Here is a 23,524-nt window from a genome sequence, read left to right as displayed (position 1 = left end):
TAAACAACTAGCAGTGATAATTTTCGTCGACGGTTTCACTGGCTGCTTCGTGAAATAATCTAGAAAGCAAAACAAGCAATATCTTTTTAAATGACATAAAACATGACATGTATCAGATTAGAGCCCCCTGGAAAGCACCATGTAGTACAGCTGTATCTGACCACTCGTTTGTATACTTCTCTAGTTTCTGGGTCACAAATTCTATTCATTTTCCAAAGTTGGCTAAGCATTCCTTTGAATTGAATCCTGCTGGCTTCATATTTGGCTGGATAGCAGCTTCCTGGCTGTACAGATGACATTCTGCAGCAGTAAGCAACGAATACTTTCAGAGGAGTCAACTTCTAAAGTAATCCCTGGATGCTGGGGTAACTATTCAACAGTCCCTTGATAGATCACTCACTCCCAGGATATGTCAAAAGAGAGAGAAGCAAAATTAGAGAGAGAGAGAGAGAGAGAGAGAGAGAGAGAGAGAGAGAGAGGAGGAGGAGGAGGAGGAGGAGGAAATGGAACCCCCCTGCAATGAAAGCAATGGCTACTAATGTGCATAACCACTGGGGAATTCATTAACCTTCTCTACCTTGAGGAGTCACAGTCCCAAGGCAGAGGCAAGCACAGGGGACGCCTTTGTCAGGGATCCTGCAAAAACTGGAGCTGGTGTGGTGGAAGGAGACAATTAATTTTGCAAGGGCTTCTAGAACTGCTCGCATCATTTTTTCAGAAGCGGGGAGTGCTAAGACCTCATAGGAATCTGCCTTATACCAAAGCAGGCCACTGGTCCATATAGCTCAGTATTGTCTACGCTGCCTGCCAGTGGCTCTCCAGAACTTCAGGCAGGGATCTCTGACAGCCTTATCTGGAAATGCCAGGGACTGAATCTTCTACATGCAAAGCAGTTGCTCTGCCACTGAGCTACCACATTGGCTTTGTGTTCAAAACTTGAAATCTATGCTTCACAGAAAGCATTATTTTTATGAAGAGCGATTTGTTTATTATTCATTTAAGCCGGCCAGGCCTTGGACCTGCTGTGTAGGTGTGCAGGGTATGGGCTGTTTGAAGAGACAAGACAACAAAAGAATAGTAAGCGGTTGATTATGGGTCCTTTTGTCTCCTTCCCTTCCTGTTTTGGGCCTTTTGCTACATCCTATAAACAGCCTACCCCCTCCATTCGTCAAGTCACTTCCTCATCCTGTTCCAAATCCCTCCTCGTAGTTCACGCAAGAGTGTCATTTAGGGACAGCAGGGGAAAGGATACGAACTGCCTCCCCACCCCACCAGTGTTGAGGAACAAGTCAGGCACATGGAGGCGCAGATTGCAGCTATAACAAAGGCGGCATTTTTTCATCTCCGCCAAGCTAAGCCGTTGGCTCCTTACCTCTCTCGCCCTGACCTAGCCACTGTGATCCACGCGACGGTCACCTCCAGGCTGGATTATTGTAACTCGCTCTACGTGGGGCTGCCCTTGAGACTGACCCAGAAACTCCAGCGGGTGCAGAATGCCGCAGCGAGACTCCTTACGGGGTCTTCGCTTAGAGATCACATTCATCCGGTGCTATACCAGCTGCACTGGCTCCCGGTGGAGTACAGGATCAGGTTTAAGGTGCTGGTTTTAACCTTCAAAGCCCTATACGGCCTAGGGCCCTCGTACCTACGGGACCGCCTCTCCTGGTATGCCCCACAGAGGAACTTACGGTCTTCAAATAAAAACACCTTGAAGGTCCCAGGCCACAGAGAGGTTAGGCTGGCCTCAACTAGAGCCAAGGCTTTTTCGGCTGCGGCTCCAACCTGGTGGAACGCTCTGTCACAAGAGACAAGGGCCCTGCAGGACTTGACATCTTTCCGCAGGGCCTGCAAGACAGAGCTGTTCCACCAGGCCTTTGGTCAGGGCGCAGCCTGACTCCCTCCTTTGGCAATCTTTACAAAACTTTAGTTTATGGTTGCCATCAATTTTGATTTTAATTAATTTTTATAATGTTTTATAATGTTGTACTGTTTTAGTGTTGTTAGCCGCCCTGAGCTATAATAATAAAATTTATTATATTTATTATTATCTCCATCTCTCTGGCTAACACACTTGCTCCATATACTGCGTTATGGAGTTCCTCTTCATTAGATAAAGAAAGAACAAAGTCTTGTAAATGTGGCATATGGTGAAGTGATGTTGGGTCCCATTTCTTCATTCTGCTGTTTGTGTGCTCTCAGGCCACATCAGCACCATATATTTAAAGCACTATGATACCATTTTAACTGTCATGGCTTCCCCCAGGGAACTGTCATGGGGATAGTAGTTTGTTATGGGTGCTGAGAGATATTAGCAAACCCCTTTTCCCCTCACGGAGCTACGGTAGCCAAAGTGGTTTAACAGTCAATCCCTCTGCACAAGCAACTCAGGGAATTGTAGCTCTTTGAGAAGAATAGGGGTCTCCTAATAACTGCCAGCATCCTTAATATTTACAACTCCCAGAATTCCTTGGGGGAAGCCATGAGTATTCAGAGTGTTATCGTTGTGCTTTAAATGTGTGGTGTGAATGTGGCCTTAAGTAGGCTTTTAAATATGACATCTTCCAACTTAAGTAAGGACTTCTGCACATTTGCTTCTGAGGAGAGGAAAAGGGAAAGTAACTTTTGGGAGGATAAAATAGTTAATTGGTGAGTTTTCTCAGTGTTGAATAACTTATGGTGCTTCCTTACTCTCATAATTATGTCCTGAAGAAAAGTCCTTACTGACAATTTTGGTATTTCTCCCTGGAGATTAATTCACTAGTTGGGATAAGCCTAGAACTGAAAATGGCCAATTAAATTGTCCCAAAAGGAAGGGCCTTTATTCTAACTGCTGCTGGGGCCGTTCCCTCCCTCCATTGATTCCACTAAATAGTGAGCACTGCAGCATCTATGTACAATTAAAATTAATGGCCAAATTAATGGCCGCAGTGAGAAATCAATGTAACTACCATTAGAAAAATAGGGATGGCTCCTCATGTGTATCACGGTGGCAAAATGGTGATCTGTGCTGCAGACAGCAGTGGAACAGATAAAATCGATGGTGCATTTTTATTGTTCGTAGAATGTTTGTAAAAACAAATGTCGCACCAAGGAAATGGATTCAGTGCCACTGGCTAGGATGGGCAGCTCACCCATATTTCTGCCATGCAACAAAACCAAACCCTGTTATTCCACAAGTTTAATTCACCTTCCAGTGGCAGGATGCTTTATGGCTGGCTTTGTTAAACTGCTTATTTCACCCTAGTGGCGATCTTCAGGGCTTGGTTTATGATCCCTTAAAAAAAAGATAATAAAATCAAGGTTCCAAATTGCCCATATATCCCGGGAAGCACATTTATGAAACCAAAAGATTTTAAACCCCGGGAAGATGGATCAGAATTAAATCTGGTTGCCTCATGGAAATGGACTAAACTGTGGTCACTAGTTTATTTTGCTTTTCAAGTAGGTAAAGGAACAAAGAAAAGGAGAGGTATTGATATTGGCAGTGCAAAGACTACAAAGAACACGTCCATACTAGTAGGGGCTTTTGTGTGTGCACGCAAAGGTTCTCTTTTATCTGATGACATTATGAGGGTCTTATAGGATGTGTTTCTTCTGATTATGATACAAAGAATGCTTTGTCTCCTAATTCCATCTCCACATCTCAGCTGACCTCTAGATATTTTCCTTTGGTTGCCATGCCAAGTGCAATGTTTATCTTGTTATGCTCACGTTTGTACAGAAAAGACAATGTTTTTTTCCTTCGACGAGAGAAGAAAATATCATGTATCAGACACTTGCTCAAAAAGATTCCAAAGAAAACCACATTATAACTTCCCTTGTTACAATTTCCAGAGGGGTAGCTATGTTAGACAGCTGCAGCAAAAGCAGCAAAGAGGGCTTTTTTTGTGACACCTTAAGAACTCACACTTTTATTGTGACATAAGTGTTTGTGAACCATGGATGACCTGCCTGAAATTTGGCAAGCTTAATCCACTCTGGAGGGGTTTCTTTGCCTGCAAATTTCATCCACTTATGTGAAAAGCAGGGAAAGTTGCAGCCATGTTTAGATTCTCCATTATAATCAATGGGGACAAAACAGAACTTTGTGTTTAACAGATCAGATTTGGACCTAAATAAAGAATTAAATGAGAATGACATCGAGGTGTTCTAAAACAGATCAAGCTGTTCCCAAATGCCACAGATATGAGAAAATACTGTGGTCATTATACACACCTTAGCATACACCATGTCAGACTATTTACCTACCAAGCACATTGTTGTTTATTCTGACTGACAAGGTCCCAGACAAAATACCTTTTCCATCACCTGCGACCTTTTACGTGGAGATGCCAGGGATTGAACCTGGGACCTTCTGCATGCAAAGCATTTGCTCTATCTTCTGAACTATGCTATGCTCCCTATGTAACCTCGTGGGCAGGAGTCTTTCAGTAGCGGCGCCTAAAATGCAACTCCCTTCTTATGAGAGACTAACACATCTTCTTCAGTTATCTTATTGCGATAGTTCATTAAGAAGGACCTTCAGAGGACCTTGGGGATAACAGGTAATAACTTGGATCCTCACTAGCCCTCCATGAGCAGAAGGACACCTCTCATCAATGGGGGGAACTAGGATCCAGAAGATGCCCCATTGGAGTATAGGGGTGGGGCAGCATTTTTCACTGATGAAGCCTTCACCCTGTGGTAAAGGTAAAGGGAACCCTGACCATTAGGTCCAGTCGTGTCCGACTCTGGGATTGTGGCGCTCATCTCGCTTTATTGGCCGAGGGAGCCGGTGTACAGCTTCCGGGTCATGTGGCCAGCTTGACTAAGCCGCTTCTGGCGAACCAGAGCAGCGTACGGAGACGCCGTTTATCTTCCTGCTGGAGCAGTACCTATTTATCTACTTGCACTTTGACGTGCTTTTGAACTGCTAGGTTGGCAGGAGCAGGGACCAAGCAATGGGAGCTCACTCCGTTGCGGGGATTCGAACCGCCGACCTTCTGATCAGCAAGTCCTAGGCTCTGTGGTTTAACCCACAGCGCCACCCGCATCCCTTTCGCCCTGTGGTACTTGCCTGCTTTATCTGAAACACCCCCCAACCCTCTGGTGCAGATCAGCAGAAAATGCTACAGCCCCCCTTCCACTGGCATGTGTATCCCGTTATTGGAACTTCTGTCATGAGATGCTTGCATGAGCAGAACCTCAGCTGGACTCTAAGCCAATTAGTATTTAGATATCTGGATTTCCTGTGTTGGCAGAGGAATAGACTAGATGTCCTTTGAAGTCCCTTCCAGCTGTACAATTCCAGCTGCTCCTATGCCCAGTTCAGTTCTGGTTCATGATACTGCTGTTTGCATTGTGGTTTTCATTTTGTGTGGTTTTCATTTTGTTATTAGGTTGTCTTGCAGATCCCACTGGAAAGAAAGGTATGGTGTAAATGATTAAAGACCTATTCATTCTTACCAGACAGTAACCTGTACTTCTGAATAACTATATAGATCAAGCACAGTTCATAACAAATATATTGCGCAGGATCTTATGTGCTGGAAAAAAACTTTGAGGAATCCAAAATTTGATGTGCAGCAACTGTAAAATAATCACACACAGAGACAAATCAGCAATGGATGCCAGGAAAGTCCTTCTGTCTAACTCAGTGGTTCCAACCTTTTTTTGGCCATGCCTCACCTAAGCATCTCTAAAATATTGATTGGGCCCCCCCTCCCCACCGTGGCATATAATTCTTATTATTCAAAAAGTGAACTCCTATTCAAGTGGAGGAAGGCTAAAATGCCATTAACTTGGTCTAATTCATTCTTGAATTGCCCCTTAAAAATCTAATTGTCTCCCTGTGGGGTGTGTGCCCCATGTTGGGAACCACAGGTCTAACTCCTTCTCAAACCCTTTGCTTAGTCAGTGAGTTGGACATAGTAGCTTTGTAGGGGGCAGCTGGTTAACCTCTCCTCTTTGGCCCATTGATTTCTCTGTTATTTCCACACATAGCTTAGGGTTGTCATTAGATGGGTTTCCCTCACTCAGTTTACTCCTTATTGCGACTCTCGCTACTGGATTGTTTCGGATGATGCCTCTCCTTGGTTCAGAAACCTCCTGGAGTTCTCTGTGCAAATTAGTCATGCTTTGTTGTCCCAGGGTAGCTGTGTGTCCCATTCCTCTGACAGTCCTCCATTGGAAGGTCTGTCTAGTCCAAGACTGGTTTAAAGATAAAGAGCCATAATAATGGAGACCGGGGCCTTGTAGTTGTCCATCTACAAGTAGCTCCTGGAGAGCAAGGTGAGCAGGCATGCAGGTTATCTGGTCACACACTCCCAAACTATTGTACTATACATCTATTTAAGTTATAATACTTCTACACCTAATGTTGGTGGTATGGGTTAAACCACAGAGCCTAGGACTTGCCGATCAGAAGGTCAGCGGTTCAAATCCCCGCGATGGGGTAAGCTCCCGTTGCTCAGTCCCAGCTCCTGCCAACCTAGCAGTTCGAAAGCACATCAAAGTGCAAGTAGATAAATAGGTACCACTCCGGCGGGAAGGTAAACGGTGTTTCCATGCGCTGCTCTGGTTCGCCAGAAGAGGCTTAGTCATGCTGGCCACATGACCCGGAAGTTGTACACCAGCTGCCGTGGCCAATAAAGCGAGATGAGCGCCGCAACCCCAGAATTGGCCACGACTGGACCTAATGGTCAAGGGTCCCTTTACCCTTTACCTTACCTTTACTTCTACACCTGCATCTATTCATACAGATAACACAAGCAACTTACATGCAAATATATATCTTTTGCGGGAGCAATGCATATGTGGCTACCATATGCGATGCTTAACAAACTGGTTTGGCCTCTGCCCTTCCCCCAGGAAGGAAGAGAGAAACAAAGAACTATCTTACCATTTGAGATGCCTGTCCTCAACCCAACTTCGAAAACAAAACAAACAGCTTGGGAGATAACAGTGTCTTCTCCTCTGTCTTCTGACCTACTGTGCCAATTGTGTTTCTCAACCCTGGAGGCTCCTGTGGTGAAAAACGATACTGTCTCTTTATATCTCCCTTTCCTTAACTGATTCCTACATCAGCCCAAGGCCATCGATGTTGCTTCCTTCCTGCTAGGGGTGTGTGTGTACCGGTAAGAAATCAATGAAACCCAGCCTCTTGTTTTCTAGTTTTCTCTCCCCTCTTCGTGCAATTGTGCAATTGAAAACCATGCGCTCGGTACTGCCTGACTGCCTCTCCCCTGTTGTGCTAAATAAGCACTTCAGGAAGTGTCCCTCTCTCATCAGAGCGTGATCTCAGTAAGATGTGAAAGGGATATTGAGCTCCCTGAGGAACCCAGGCAAAGGACAAGTGGCAAACTACCAACTGAAGAATAAAAAACCAGGAGGGGTGTGTGTTGCAATCCTGCCTATAGGTGTACCTGGGTTAAGTCCCACTGATTTGGGGGGATTTGTGCATGAATAAGGAGGAGCATCACTGCCGTTCTTATGCCTTACTTATTGCTATTTGAGACACCATGCAGAAGTTAAAAGGGAGATAATTCTCCATGCAGGCTTGCAGTCTGGTAACCAAGGGGAAAGGAACTGGGCTGTTTTTGCAAGAGCAAGAGCATCCCAAATGTTGACCAGGAATCAAACAAGGACCAAGAAGGAAAAGCAAGTGTAAAGAAAATAAGAGGAGAGAGGTTTCGAAAAAGATCTTAAAGGAAGAGAAGAAAGCATTTGGATGTATGGTGGAAGAACGTTCCGAGCAATGCAATTTGACAAGAAAGAAAGGTAAAAAGGACGAAGCTAAGAAATAGCAGGTGATAAATGGGGTTTAAAAAGAAGATTTGTGACTGAATACAGAAGAGGCCAAGATAAAAAGAAGGGAAGAATGAAAGATAGCAAGGGCTAAGCCAAACTTGTAACAATACATTTATAATATCTATCTCATGACACCAATAATAATGATGATAAATGAACTGCTGTGAGAGGAACATGCCCTTATACAATCCATCTGTATAAATCACCAGTGGTCTACAGGCCTTTTTAATAGGAGAGTAAAGTCATGTTATTTGAACAGACTTGGTGTTTAAACTCTAGCACAAGAAAACTCCCTTTGGGAAGGCTGCATATTGTGTTAATTTACGTATGGTAACCTGGCATTCTTAGTCAAAACAAAAAAGGGGTTGATTTTGCTTAACTTGATTAATGGGGATGGATTAATGGAGATTAGCGGAAGAGCATATTCCCTGCACACATGGTCCCAGATACAGGTTGCAACTCTAAGCAATCCTACATACATCTACTAGAAATAATTCCCATTGAGTTCAATGGCACTTACTCCCTGGTAGGTGTGTATTGGTTTGCATCCTTACTAGGAAGTAAGCTTCACTGAGCATAGTCAGACTTAATTCTGAGCAAACACAAGATAAGATTACTCTGTCAATCCTTGACAACTGCACTTTAAAAAGATTGCAGCTATGGATGGGTGTATCTTCTCTGGTGCTAAACAAAGGCAAGTGCAATACAGATTGTCCTTCCAAGAAACGTGACATGAGAAATTGCGATAATGGTTTCTCTGAAAGCGTGATCTAAAACTTTGTGGCAAGTAAACAGAAGTTGGAATCAACTGTGGGAGTTGAGATGGACTTGTTTTCTAGTGGTGCCTAACTTCCGAAGTGCTTGGGCTAGATTCCTCTGCTCTGGTGCAGAAGGCGAGTCTAAATAAGCCATTGGGTTGGAGTCCAACTTCAATTTCCATGGGTGAAAAGGATTCTTCCATCCTTGGAAGCCTTTGGATCTGGCAAAGGGATACTACTGATAGGGATGGAGTGTTAGGAAGGCAAGTTGGCTGCTTCCTCTCCTCCTGCATTCCTGAAACACTGTGTGAGTGGGAAGTCTCTCCAGGTAGTACTGAGGAAAACATCTTCACAAGACTCTGGAGAGCTGCAGCCAAAATGCAGACCATATTAAGCTAGATAGACCAATGTGTCTGATGTGGCATAAAGCGTTTGCTGCCTGAGGCGGTTGCCTCCCTGCCCCTCACGGTGAAGCTTTTAGTCTGATCATTCAAAATGGCACAATGTATTCAAACTGCAGAAACACATGACAACTAGATTTTCATTGTAGAGTTCCAGGTTCCCCTTAAGCCAAAGGAATGACGTCCAATTCAGCACCAAAGGCCACACACTACGGAGGTGAGACAGAGCGGGATCCATAGGAACTTCTGCACAGAGCCTAACTGCACAGTTGTGGACTGGATTCTTGAGGAAGCACCATCCTCAAGGCTCTCTCCACAAAAATGCAGGGTGCAGACTAGCCTACATGCATATTGCTGGTACATGTGTTGGGCTCAGCACAGGTGAATGCCAGATGAATGTGTGACGCTAAGGGGCAAGAACAGAAAGCGTGTTCCTCATCCATTCCTATTTGCACAAAGATTCCTTATCCATCAAATGTGGTTGATGGAGCAGGGCTATTATTGGACGCTCTGGAGAAAAAGGAAGTGTGGTGTTTGCCCTCCTAGGTGTGTGACATCATACTGGGTTCATAAGGAAAGGGTTAACTAAGTGTAAAATGACTAACCAATAGGAACCCAAGGGGAGGAATTAGAGCTAGAGTTAAGAGTTGTTAAGAAGTCAGTCTGGAGTTAGAGAAGGGAGAGGGAGGATAAGTCTGTGGGTTGGGCTAGTCTGATGTGAGAGTGTGAGAGAAACTGTTAAGTTGAGATAATCAGTCAGAAGGTATTAGGAAGGTATAGGCCGGTAAAGAAACTAAGGATAAGAAACTGACAAGAAAATTAACTGAGAAACCATACTTGTTAATGCTTACAAAATAAACTTGTTTATTTGATTTAATTTTAACAGCTGTCTGGACTCAGTGTGTACCCGAGAGTAACGGGTTGGTGGCAGTGGGGAAGCGAGCACAGTGGTGGCATAGGGATCAATAGACCGTCAGACATCCAGGGACCCTGTGTGATCACCACAGGAAGGTTTTTTTTTTTCTTTTTTTGTTTTTATATATAAACAAATGCCACTTGGAAGGATCAGCCATGAATGCCATGCCTCAGAAATCCATTCTGAGAAGTCAAAGTCTTCTTTTTCTGATTGCAGTTACTGTTTCAAAGTGAGGCAGTGCAGAAGGGCTCATGGAAGATCGTGATGTTGCCATAGTACTGCAGATCATCTTTACTCCATAGCAGAGGTTTTGAAATGCACACTTGTTTTGCTCAGAAAGATCATTGGAAACAACTGGAGAGGTTGCTCAAGCAGAGCTGGCTCTGTATGTGGAACTATAGGGATCCTTTGCACCCATCGCAGCCAGGATCCAAAGGAGCTGCATATTTAGCTCTGCCAGACATTGTGCAGCTCCTGTCAGCCTCTCATGTTTTTAAGGAATAACTTTAGAAGGGAGGCACTTTCCCCATCTGTGTTGGTGCCCCATATAATTGAGAACTCCATTCAGTCCCCCCCTTCAATTCTGTGCATCAATGTACCCCCTATGCATTCATGGGAACTTGAAACAGTGGAGTCCCACAAGAATTACGAAAGCGGCAGGTCCATTACTAGGACGCCACATGCCACTAAATGTCTGTGCCTGCACAAAAGCACCAAGGACACTGATAAAGGCAACACATTTGACATGGTGCAAATTGCAGTCTTCTCACAGAAGCAAAGGAAGCTGATTGATAGACTGAGACCATGTGTCCATCTCTGTCAATATCATCTACAGTGGTACCTTGGTTTACAAACTTAATCTGTTCCTGAAGTCCGTTCTTAAACCAAAGCCGTTCTTAAACCGAGGTGCACTTTCCCTAATAAGGCCTCCCACCGCTGGTGCCCTTCCACCGTTCGGCTTCCATTTGTAGACTAAGGTAAAGTTCACAAACCAGAACACTACTTCCGGTTTTGCATAGTTCGTAAACCGAATACAGTGGTACCTCGGGTTACAGACGCTTCAGGTTACAGACGTTTCAGGTTACAGACTCCGCTAACCCAGAAATAGTACCTCGGGTTAAGAACTTTACCTCAGGATGAGAACAGAAATCATGCGGTGGCCACGCGGCAGCAGCGGGAAGCCCCATTAGCTAAAGTTCTTCAGGTTAAGAACAGTTTCAGGTTAAGAATGGACCTCCAGAACGAATTAAGTTCTTAACTCAAGGTACCACTGTAGTTTGTTAACAGGGCTGTTTGTAAACCAAGGTACCACTGTACACCAGTGGTTCCCAATTAGCTAAGTACTGCAAATGCCCTGTTTTTCAAAAGCCAAGCCATGGACTTTTCATGGAATCATGGAATCTTAGAATTGGAAGGGACCCCAAGGGTGATCTGGTCCAACACCTTGGAATGCAGGAATCTCAGCTAAAGCATCCATGACAGATGGATGTTCACCCAACCTCTGCTTAAAAAACCTCCAAGGAAAGAGAGTCCACCACCTCCCAAGGGAGTCTGTTCCACTGCTGAACAGCTCTTACTGTCAGACAGTTCTTCCCGATGTTTAGTCAGAATCTCCTTTCTTGTAACTTGAAGCCATTGCCTCAAGTCCTACCCTCAAGAGCAGGAGGTATTTTGATATCTCCATGGTAGTTTTTTTTATGTGAAGGGTGACATGGCCACAGACTTCCTGGGGAACCAGCAATTGGGAACCACTGATCTATACTGACTGGCCAAGGCTTGCAAGATTTCAGATAGGATGGAACCTGGACCTTCTTCAGGCAATGCCTGCTCCCTACTACTGAGCCTCTTCCCTTTCCCCTACACTTCCGATGGATTGTTGGGCATGGTTGGGAGGGTTTCCTCCTTGCTGTGCAGGTCAAAGGGCTCTAGGCACTGACGGACAGCACTGGAGACGTATTAGCATCAGCAAGCTTTTATGGCTGGGGGCAGACAAAGGAAAGTCACCTCATCGTCCACTTGGGGAGTTTGGTGTGGCGCTCACGGTTATATGAAAAAAAGGAACCGTCCCCTATTAAAGATACCTATGTCGATGGTTCCCATGGGATTACTCACATTACAGTGAAGCCTCATATGGTGCTTGGAATTAGGGATGCATAATGCATGAAGAGACAGAGAAACACAAGGCGAGGTCAGTGAAGTGAAAAGCTATAAAATAGCTTTAGAATTTAGGTACTTGGGATCGCGGGGAAGAAAATTCTATCGCCACCCAGGCCTATTCCTTCCATGCTGCTAATGAAGGGGCACTGCGATCGTTCCAGAGGGCAGCCGTTGGAAACAAAGTCTTATTATCCCGAGCAACAGACAAGTCTATTTTATTTTATTTTATTTGGATGTAGAATCTGTCATCTCTGCCAGGCAACGAACAACATCTAGGAATACTCCTTCCTGCAAAGTACCGTGGTGTATTTTGGCTTCTAGCTCTGCAGACATGATATAACAAGCAGGGACTGCCAGTAATTCACCCAGTGAAGATGAGCAGTGGAAGATTCAGGTCAGTTTAAGGCAGTGCTTTTTATTTTTTCTTTCTAGAAAAATAAGTGCTGGTACTCAGGGGTGAAATCAGGCTTTATTTCACCCTGGTCAAAGACCCAATTTGGTACCCACAATGCATATTTGCACACATACACATGCAGACTGGGAGCCTCAATGGCGGCCCTCTGCAGGTTTCACCTGGGGCAAAAAACCTGGCTAACCCTCCTGTAGCTACGGCTCTGTGGGACTCACCATGGAGTTGTTACCGTAAGTGCCACACTTTTTAACAACAAAAAGAGGTGCTGGTACTGCATACCCTCGAGTACCCCCTGAAAAAAGCAGCACTGTTTTTTTTCCACACAGCACACAGTTAGTGGAATTTGCTGCGCCAAGATGTGGTGATGGCCACAAACCTAAGTGGTATTAAAAGAGAGTTAGATAAATTCATGATGAATGAGGCTAGCAATGGCTATTTGTCAAGATGGCTTTATGGCCCCTCCGGGATCAGAGGTAAACTGCCTCTGAACACCAGTTGCTGAGGAATAACAGGCTGGAAAATAACAGGCTGGAAAGGGGTCTTGTTTGTGAACTTCCCATAGGCATCTGTGGGGCTAGATAGGCCTTTGGTCTGAACCAGCAGGGCTTTCATACTTTTATGTTTTTATGATCCTGTGCCCAGTCACCGAGTTACAGCCTGTCTCTCTAATACACACGTTTGTTCATACAATAAACACAGACTCAAACACAGAAACACAAAAACAGATTCATGCATGGTCTCACATGAAAACAGACTCGAAGCCCAAAGCTCCTACCAGAGTTGTCCATTGGCAGAGAGGCTTATGTTGGCCAGCTTGACATGGGTAGCTTCCAGAGGGCAATTCTCAGTTTTTGCAAATCATCGAAGCTTGCACACTGGCTAGATGTCCTGTAAACCAGTCATTTGTACAGGAACTTCCAAAGCTCTAATTTCTCAAGCATCCCTATGATGATGAGCAACTCCCCTTTATTTCTAATGTGGTAGTCCGGCAACCACATGGTTGAAGCCATTTTGAAATGGCCTGAAATGACAATTATACTTTCTTTTTCGGTTTTGAAATCTACATGATCTAAATTTTATTTTTTTGGTAATGTTGAATTTATTCTGTGTTTACCAAACTGTTGATTTTTGTCATTTTTTAATTTTCTGACATGCTCTATATTTTGTCTAAACTGAGCTTTTCCCACCACCAAATTCTCTTTTGCTTACTGGTGACAACTGATTTTTTTCAACTGGAACTCACCAGAACTCAGTTCAGGCACCTCTCAGGTGGCTCCACTGCCATTATAAGAGAACAAAGGGAGGACAGATGGTGAGTTCTGGCACATCTATACCTATATCTATATCTATCTATATCTGTATCTATATCTACTTAGACTGTACAAGTCTAAGTGACTGGGGGAAAATCAGTTTTGGCCCTGTCTTACACAGGAATCAACTCCAGTTCCAAAGCACAAAGTTTGGGGTGAAAGGCAGCTATGCAGTCCCTTGGTCCAAAACAACGATAATAAATTGGCACAGATTACCTGCAAGCTCTTGAAATTTAGGTAGGGTTTCAGAGCTGTGGGAGGTTGGCTTGACCTCTCACTCTTTTATTGCTTTGCCCAATATTCCCAATTTTTACCCTCACTTCTCAGCAGGCAGAACGGCAGCTCAGAAATAGATGCCAGATGTTCATAAAATGCACATCACCGATACTATATTTTGCTAGCACTCACCCTTGCTTAACCAAGGCCATCAAGCTCTTGCCCTTGCATCAGCCCTGAGGATGCTCGGATTCTGGCAAACCTCAAGAGGGTATGGGGAGCAGGGGCGAAATGAAGCCAATGCCCACTGCAGTTGACGTCTTGATCATTTTGGAACAAACTCTTCCTGTGTCCATAGCAAAACTATGGAACTCTCACGCAAGGCTGTGATGGTGACCAGCTTGAAAGGCTTTAGACAACTTGGATGGATTAGACATGGATAATTCATGGAGCACAAGGCTACCCAAGGGCTACTAGCCACAATGGCTCTGTCCCACCGAAATTATCAGAGAGACATCATGCCTCTGAATATCAATTTCTAGGAATTGCATGTGAGCAGATTGCTGGTGTGTTCATACCTAGCTTCCCAGCTTCCGGCAGTCATCTGATTGGCTACCATGAGAACAGGATGCTGAACTAGATCGACCCTTGGCCTGATCCAGCAGCCTTGACTTACATTCTTATGTTCACAATCACTGCACAGCTGCCACACCTGCAGCGGTGACTCTCGTTTTATTTCTGCTGCGCACTGAAGAACTCAGTTGCAATTTGCCTTCTGTGGCATAATGTCAGATGCAGCAAACAAACAGATTTCCGAGGTTTATTTAAACAATACGAGGAAGCCATCACTGTTGATTGTTTAACAAACTGCACAGGTTGAGATGCCACCTACATGTTATGCCCAACAGTCCGCCCAACGAAGCCATGCGTTCAGCTCTTTGTACACAGCTAGCTTCAGATTTTCTGAAGTTCACTGCAGTCAATTTCTCCTGCTAGGAAAGCTGGCAGATGGCTGTTAAGCAAATGATTGACTTTCAAGCTAAATCTCCCCAGTCACAAAAGTCAACAGAGGGGAAGGGTTCTCCATGGGATTTCTTGCCCATGATGGAATTAGGATGGAGCATGGACTGAGGTGAGCAGCCAAGATGATAAAGTGTCTGTGAACAAAGTCTTATGAGGAACAGTTGAGGGTATGTTTAGCCTGCAGAAGAGGAGACTGAGAGGTGATATGATGTCCATCTTCAAATATCTAAAGGGCTGCCACATGGAAGATGGAGCAAGCTTCTTTTCTCCTGCTCTGGAGGCCCGGACTTGATTATGTATTTGTTTGTTGGCTTGTTTGTCTTATATACTGGCCTTCATAAACAGATCTCAGGGTGGTTCACAAGACAAAAATACAAGATAAAAGCACAAATAAACAAAAACAAGAAAACAATAGTCCCCCTCCCATAAACATATTTAAAAGGCTGTAGATTATTTATAATAATATTTTATTTATATCCCGCCCTCCCCAGCCGAAGCCGGGCTCAGAACAGCTAACGACAGTAAAATGATACAACATTCTAAAATCAGTTCATTATAAAATCAGTTCAAATCAGATTAATGGCAACCATTAGGCTGGAGTTCTGTGAGTTACAAGACAGGAGATCTGCTGCTGCTATGTAACTTTTCTTCTTCTTCTTCTTCTTCTTCTTCTTCTTCTTCTTCTTCTTCTTCTTCTTCTTCTTCAACAGCTTTTTCTGTTAAATACAATCCCTGGGATGCCTTTATACACTTCCAATTTAGAGCAGGTCAAGCTTTTTCTGTGCTGAAACCTTATGCGCTAAACTGATCAGACAGAACTCCCTCAGCATGAGATCATGCCTTTCTTAATGACTGCAACTGACCTAGGCCAGGCCATTGAAAAAGGCAGGCTTCAGAACTCCATTCAGAGAACAGCAAGCTATGTTTGAGGAGCTGCGTTTCAGTCTCCCTTGCATTTAGGGCATGCCCCCCTGCTACAAATCTAATATGTCCGGGGACTGTTATGCAATGCGGGAGTGCCATGTAGAATGCTATGGCTTGGGTGTTCTGAGTCTTGGGCTAGAATATTCTTTTCCCCCTTTCCACTTCCAATTCTGGAAAGAGGGTTGCTGGGTGTCCTACTTTACAGAAGACCGTTCTTTCTTTGAAGGGCTATCTGGCCCAAGGCTGTTTGAAAGATAATAATAATAATTATTCTTATTCTTATTATTTATACCCTGCCCTCCCTGGCCCGAGCAAGGCTCAGGTTGGCTAACAACAGTAAAAATTACAGTAAAAACATAATTGGGGGGGGGACCAATTTAAAATACAGGTTAAAATGCAATTTAAAATGCAGCCTCATTTTAAATGTAGCCCATAGATCAAAACCATAAGGGGAGGAAAACATAAGGGTCAGACTGAGTCCAAACCAAAGGCCAGGTGGAACAGCTCTGTCTTGCAGGCCTTGCAGAAAGATGTCAAGTCCCACAGGGCCCTAGTCTCTTGTGACAGAGGGTTCCACCAAGTTGGGGCCAATACTAAAAAGACCCTGGCCCAAGTTGAGACCAATCTAACCACCTTGTGTAAGAATGGTGAGCAGCGCCCCTGAATGTATCCATCAGCAGTCAGCACATAGACAGCAGACTGAGCATCCAATCACAGTCTACTCCCACTATGGTGAGATTTACTGCATTTTTAAAATCTTAATTATAGCCAGTATCTCTAGATTTGCATCTGTCTATGAAAAAAATATGCAAATCTGCACTCCCTTCTCTGATTATGAATAAATGGCTACCCTGTTTGCAAACCATCTTGATTTGGATTGAGGCATTTGTTGTTCCATTCCAGGAATCAAAATGTCTTGGGCTAGCCCTGTTTGGAAACAGTGCCCTCTGACCCAGAAGTGCTTCCTTTAATCCCAGATGTGGGAGATGAACTCCCTCTACTTGCCCAGTGAAGTTCATCACACTCTGAATCAGTGCAGGTGTGCTCCCCCCTCACACTTCAAATTTAGGTATAGAATGGGTTGAAATTCGTTGAAAATTATTGTTTTGTACAAGTGCTAGCAGTCTGGGTCTGTATGAAGAGATACAAGGGAGGCCTCAATCAGGCCTCAATCAAACAGAATGAGGGACCGCCCTGTGTCTGCTCTGTTAGATCAAGTAAAAGAATTTGAGAAAGCAGGGTTTCCACAATATATTTAAATTGCTTAACCATTCCAGACCTTGTTCGTTTTAATGGCGTTCTTGCCAAAAAGCATCTAAGGCTGAAATCTTCTGCACACTTGCGTATGGGAACGTTTGCACCATTGAGCACAGTAGTATTTACTTCTGAGTAACCCTGCATGGGATTGCAATGTATGAGATCCAGTTTCTTGGCAAAAGAAGTTGGACCTTTGTTCAAGCTGGAGTCCCTAGTTACACTAGATCAACTCTGAAGAATGGCTTTGTTTGTCAGATACAGAGAAATATGACTGTCCTTTTGCCCAAAACTTCGCCATTGTTTTGCTTAGTAACCACCTGAAATGTTTACATTTGCACACTGCAGTGGTAGTAAAAGGAAATCTTATCTCGTAGCAAAACCAACAAGCTGTTTCAGCACAAGAACAATGTCTGCAAAACTGTCATGCCATCTGTGCCTGTAAAATTCTGTCTTTCATAGACACAACATGAAAGCCAAAAAGAGAGAGAAAGAAACAAGAAACACCCTCTGGTTTTTTTGGGTTCTGGAAGACAAAATATTCTGTATTTTGTTCTCCAGTATGCATTTGCTGAATTATGCTGAATTTTGAATTATGGTGCTGGAGGAGACTCTTGAGAGTCCCATGGACTGCAAGAAGATCATACCTCTCCATTCTTAAGGAAATCAGCCCTGAGTGCTCACTGGAAGGACAGATCATGAAGCTGAGGCTCCAATACTTTGGCCACCTCATGAGAAGAGAAAACTCCCTGGAAAAGACCCTGATGTTGGGAAAGATGGAGGGCACAAGGAGAAGGGGACGACAGAGGACAAGATGGTTGGACAGTGCTCTCAAAGCTACCAGCATGAGTTTGACCAAACTGCGGGAGGCAGTGGAAGACGGGAGTGCCTGGCGTGCTCTGGTCCATGGGGTCATGAAGAGTCAGACATGACTAAACAACTAAACAACAACAACAATGTGCATTAGCTTTCCTAGAAAGTAATATGTAAGTATATGAAAGAGGAGGAAGGATTCTGTCTGTCCCAGGGCTGCAGAAGCTGCATCCCTCCAGATGTTGGTGGACCACAACTCCCATCACCTCTAAGCACACACCATGCTGGTTGGGGCTAATGGGAACTGGAGGTCAACAATATGGAGAGAGTGCCACAGGTTCCCTATCCTTTCTCTGCTGCACTATATAGAAGGCTTACAAAACATTGTATTGAAATGCTGAACTCTTGGCTCAATTTCCAGCCCTTGTGTTGCAAATGAGTCCAGTGGTATTTTGAGTGGCATGGTAGGACAGAAAGGAATAGATCTTGTGTTCTGTTCATGAGAGCAGCAGTGGAGATTGCAGGGCCGGGGTAGCTGCTTAAATTTTGTAATGCGATTGGCTGCAAGGCTCTGCACCAGTCTCTGCTAGCCTTCCAGATGTTTTGGAGCACAGGTTCCATCAGCCCCAGCCAGTATGGCAGTAGGCCACTGGAACTAAAGGGTCAGGATGCTGTCAGTGGCTCCTGGCTGGTTGCCCAGGAAAGTATAAAGACAAGGGAAAGTTTCTTACAGTCCTTTTTTATTTCAGTCTTTACAGAGAGAGGCTATAGAACCCAGCCTCTTGGATAATGGCGTTGTCCTAGTGAATCTCCACACACCCCGTCTCTCCCACTTCCTCATTCATCACTTCTATGGGTGCTGCTACATGCCCTCTGTCTTTGAGCTCTTTGCTCTCCTACTTTTAAGGCTCGCTGGGTTCTGGGAGATGGAGGGCCTGGAATGCTTTCCAGTGACAACATGTCAGCCAGCTGCCCCGGCTCTGCCTCTTCCTCCTCTCCCATCATTTCCCAGCTTTCCCCCTCATCTGCCTCTGAGCTGTGACCTCCCTCAAACCCCTGTTGTCAATCTCTACTGTCTTCCTCTTCCTCCACCCTGGAGGGTAAGGCTGGGGAGGCGGTCTTCCTCCTCTGCCCAGTCCCTGACATAAAGGCAGTTGTAGTCCAAAACATCTGGAGGGCAGGAGGCTTCTCTCCCATCCTTGAGCATTCTCTAGATTCAGTTCCCATTACTATTCTGTATCTCCTAAAAACTCACAGGTTCTCATCAGCCCACCCACCTTCTGCCCTAACTGGCAGGCCATTGGCTGCGGTAGTGGCTCTCAGTATTTCAATGGCCATTAGTCATTATGGTTACAGTGGTACCTGGGTTCTCAAACGTAATCCGTTCCCGAAGACCGTTCGAGTTCCGAAACGTTCGAAAACCAAATGTATGCTAATTCAGTTGAGAAAATTGAAAAACATGCAGCGGAAGCCATTCGACTTCTAAGGCGCGTTTGAAAACGGAAGCATTTACTTCCGGGTTTTAGGCGTTCAGGTTCCGAAATGTTCATCAATGGAGATGTTCGAGAACCGTGGTACCACTGTATATGCTAACTCCAGGTTCGTGGGAGTTAGCATATACAGTGGTACCTCGGGTTAAGAACTTAATTTGTTCTGGAGGTCCGTTCTTAACCTGGAACTGTTCTTAACCTGAAGCACCACTTTAGCTAATGGGCGCCGCTGGAGCATGATTTCTGTTCTCATCCTGAAGCAAAGTTCTTAACACAAGGTACTATTTCTGGGTTAGCAGAGTCTGTAACCTGAAGCATCTGTAAGCTGAAGCATCTGTAACCCGAGGTACCACTGTACTTGTTGCTGGGGAGCATCAACAGGAGATGGTTGTTGCCTTCAAGCCCTGCTTATACACCTGAAGCCCCTGGCTGGCTACTTTGGAGAACAGGATGCTGGACTGGGTGGGTCAGAATCCAGTGGGGCTCTTCTTATGACCCAGACATCTAAAAAGAAGCATGTGCTGTTTAGGGAGTTAAAAGGACTGTCTTCTGTGTCCCGGTACTTTTCTGAGACCTTGGTTGTAGCTAGCATCCTCATTGCTGGTATGGCAAGCATCATTTATCTTGTGCTGAAAACCTACCATTTCATAACAAGAGATATTTTATCCCTCCTTCTTCCCCCTTCGAATGCTCCCAAGCAAATCTGTCTGAGGGATAATAGAGAGCTGTGTGCCCCAGCATAGCGTGACCGGCTCTGAAAAAGATATTTGTCTTGAGAAGTGCTTTTCAGACTTGGCACGGACAAGGAGAAGAGGAAGGCGGTGAGCTCTATGCATTTTGCATGTGATTATATGTTTCCTGAAGTGGAGCTATCCTGCTAGGAACATGAGGCAAACAGATCAGGTGCAAATGAAAGGGAACAGGATTGCCATAAGGTCAATGCTTCACGGGGCCAAACGGGGGGGGGGGGGCGGCCCATATGATAGAAATATCATATGAAAAGCTGTCCCTCAGGAAATTCTTCCCCTTATGTAACTATCTAGTTACAAAATGCCCCTTTTGGCATTGAATGAAGGGATGGGGAGAAATTTCGTGACAGTACTCCATATCGGTGAGTACCATCATACAGGTAAAAGGACTGTTTTCACAGTTTCCGTTATTTATTAAATTTATATACCACCCTTCACACGAAGATCACAACAGAAAAACTACAAAAGAAAACAAAATACATAATGAAACAAAAACAAACCAATAACCCCCACCCCTTATCATTAAGGATCAGGCAGTAGTATTATACAACAAATAGCTTTATTTAAACAGGCTTTCTTTCATTCCTAACTTTCTCTGACCCTTCTGTGTGTGTGTTCTCTCTCTCTCTCTCTCTCTCTCTCTCTCTCTCTCTCTTTCTCTCTCTCTCTCTCATGCTGAATCTTTTTCTGGTAGCTATTCCCTCTCTGTGTGACTAAGTTTATCTTCTTGACTGCTGTCCTGACTGCTTCCACGTACATTGACACATTTACGTTCCGTATTTTGGGATGCTTAAGTAATCACAGAATTGTAGAGTTGGAAGGGACCCTGAGGATTATCTATAGTCCAATCCCCTGCAATGCAGCTGCCCCATACAGGGCTCGAACCTGCAACCAGCACCATGCTTTAACCAACTGAGTTATGCAGGCTGATGAATGGAACCTGGAATTTAATAGAGACGGATTTATACATTTCAGACGCCTGCCTGTGAGGAAGAACACCACACACACACACACACACACACACACACACAGTTAGCTTTTCTAAGTATTACTCAAGTAATCTCCAGTCTTGCCTTTGTCTTCAGGCAAGGTCTTTCTGAATGCTGGAGCCTATAGTCTCAACTCCCTTGCTTCCGGCAGGCAGGCAGGCAGGCAGGCAGGCAGGCAGAGCTAAGTTCCATGCCTTTAATTTCTCTTTCATATGTTCCTCCAGAGCATTAGAGGGTGTGTGTTTTTTTGGAGGGGGGAGGAATCTATTTCTTTAAAATGAATCGAAAACTGTACATATTAACACAGTGGATTAAAAAACACAAACCCATAGAGTAAATGTGGGCTGGCCGGGGAGGGGCGGGGCAGGGGGCTGCACAAATGGGATAAGTATTTTAGCCTTGGCTAGAATTGTTGGGCGGGGGGAATTGTTATGAGGAATAGATAAGAATAGTTAAGAATGAACTGTCCTACTCTATCCTAGGGATTAGCACAGTTTGCTTACTCAGAACAGCATGTTCTTATTAATTTGGTTTACTGGACGCTTCAAGCATGGTGGCAAAACATATCTAAGGGACCATCAGATGGCTGGATAAGATACTTTGAGTACATCGCATGGGCTGATGCCGTCTTTGGTCCACTTTTATGTGTAATGTGGACAGCAGTTTTTGCACATATATATGGTGAAGCAGTATGTGGACCGAGAAGTGCAAGCTGGATTTTGAAGAGGCAGAGGAACCAGAGACCAAATTGCAAACATGCGCTGTATTATGGAGAAAGCTAGAGAGTTCCAGAAAGACATCTACTTCTGCTTCATTGACTATGCAAAAGCCTTTGACTGTGTTGACCACAGCAAACTATGGCAAGTTCTTAAAGAAATGGGAGTGCCTGATCACCTCATCTGTCTCCTGAGAAATCTCTATGTGGGACAAGAAGCTACAGTTAGAACTGGATATGGAACAACTGATTGGTTCAAAATTGGGAAAGGAGTACGACAAGGCTGCATTTTGTCTCCCTGCTTATTTAACTTATATGCAGAATTCATCATGCGAAAGGCTGGGCTGGATGAATCCCTAGCTGGAATTAAGATTGCCGGAAGAAATATCAACAACCTTAGATATGCAGATGACACAACCTTGATGGCAGAAAGTGAGGAGGAATTAAAGAACCTTTTATTGAGGGTGAAAGAGGAGAGTGCAAAATATGGTCTGAAGCTCAACATCAATAAAAAGAAGATCATGGCCACTGGTCCCATCACCTCCTGGCAAATAGAAGGGGAAGAAATGGAGGCAGTGAGAGATTTTACTTTCTTGGGCTCCATGATCACTGCAGATGGTGACAGCAGCCACGAAATTAAAAGACGCTTGCTTCTTGGGAGAAGGGCAATGACAGGCCTAGACAGCATCTTGAGAAGTAGAGACATCACCTTGCCAACAAAGGTTCGTATAGTTAAAGCCATGGTTTTCCCAGTAGTGATGTATGGAAGTGAGAGCTGGACCATAAAGAAGGCTGATCGCCGAAGAATTGATGCTTTTGAATTATGGTGCTGGAGGAGACTCTTGAGAGTCCATATATACACTTACTTGAGAGCACCATATATACACTTACTTGGGAGTAAATCCCACTGAACCCCATGGAGCTTAACTCCAACTTAGTAAAGACAAATGTTATGCAAATAATAACTTTTATGCAAATAAACTTTTCAGTAAATCCTTGGGAAGAGGATTACTGAAATTGATAATCACTTTACTATTCTAAACTATAGCCTGTGTTCAATAGAATATAGATAGCCCACTCTTTAAGAGTTTCCAAACACCAACAAGTATGACAAGGAAGTATGCCTCTGTTATTTTTGATTTATTTTTAATTGATTTGAAGTTCTCACTTTAATTTATTTTTAATTGATTTGAAGTTCATTCCTCCCGAAATTCTTTTAATGAGCCAAACACACATTTGTATTTGTTCACAGTCTAGTCTTACACTTTAGGATCAAGGTACTGGGGCCATTACTTCTTATCCTATCTAAAGTGTGTAAGATAAACACTTCATTCCAGCCACAAACATCCCTTCCACCCCCCTGCCATTCTTTAAATATTTGAAAGCAACCAGCTTCTCCCCTGAGCTCCCCATGACCAGTTCCTCCCGCTGTTCTTCATATCATCAGCCAGACATACACTTAGGATGGAGTCTCCAACCCTTTTGACCTAAGACTGTTATATGTAAATGATCTTCAAATGGTGTTTAGAGGTAAGTTCCATGTATTTACAGAGGTCCTTCTGCTTTCCAACAGAGATAACCTATCACAGTCTGAACGATAAAGCCATGT

At 44.2% G+C, this 23,524-nt stretch overlaps 1 long non-coding RNA gene across 1 annotated transcript in view; it reads left to right on the top strand.

Annotated features, from left to right (window-relative positions):
* Window positions 1-13,727: 13,727 nt before the first annotated feature.
* The window catches only part of LOC307209292, a 152,238-nt gene continuing 142,441 nt past the window's right edge, over window positions 13,728-23,524 (top strand). The window contains exon 1 of the long non-coding RNA XR_013835518.1: window positions 13,728-13,744. This is a non-coding gene — a long non-coding RNA (uncharacterized lncRNA). The remainder of the gene's footprint in view (window positions 13,745-23,524) is intronic.

This window comes from Podarcis cretensis (genome assembly GCF_951804945.1).
Source record: "Podarcis cretensis genome assembly, chromosome: 2".
NCBI lineage: Eukaryota > Metazoa > Chordata > Lepidosauria > Squamata > Lacertidae > Podarcis > Podarcis cretensis.
Note: the sequence above shows the minus strand (reverse complement) of the source record. Positions and strands in the feature narration are given on the sequence as shown.